Raw genomic sequence first — 265 nt, forward strand, 5'->3', positions numbered from 1 at the left:
ACACAGGGCAAACACGGCGCCGGTGGCAAGGTCACCTGTGCCAGGTGACATGGGGCACCGGGATGAGCCCTACCTGGTGCTGCTCTGTGGGAAAACACGCAGCTGTGGGGAAAACCCCTCCGCAGGGAGCCCCGACCCACCCAGCTGGATGCAGCACCTTGACTGGGAGCGGGGTTATCCCGGCTGTCACGGGGTTGTTTATTCACCGGCTCCATTTCCTGGGCGGCAGGGCTGGTGCTGTCGCGAACAAAAAACCGATGGCTTA

This window comes from Cariama cristata, unplaced genomic scaffold, assembly GCF_000690535.1.
Source record: "Cariama cristata isolate BGI_N322 unplaced genomic scaffold, ASM69053v1 scaffold41885, whole genome shotgun sequence".
Classification (NCBI taxonomy): Eukaryota; Metazoa; Chordata; class Aves; order Cariamiformes; family Cariamidae; genus Cariama; species Cariama cristata.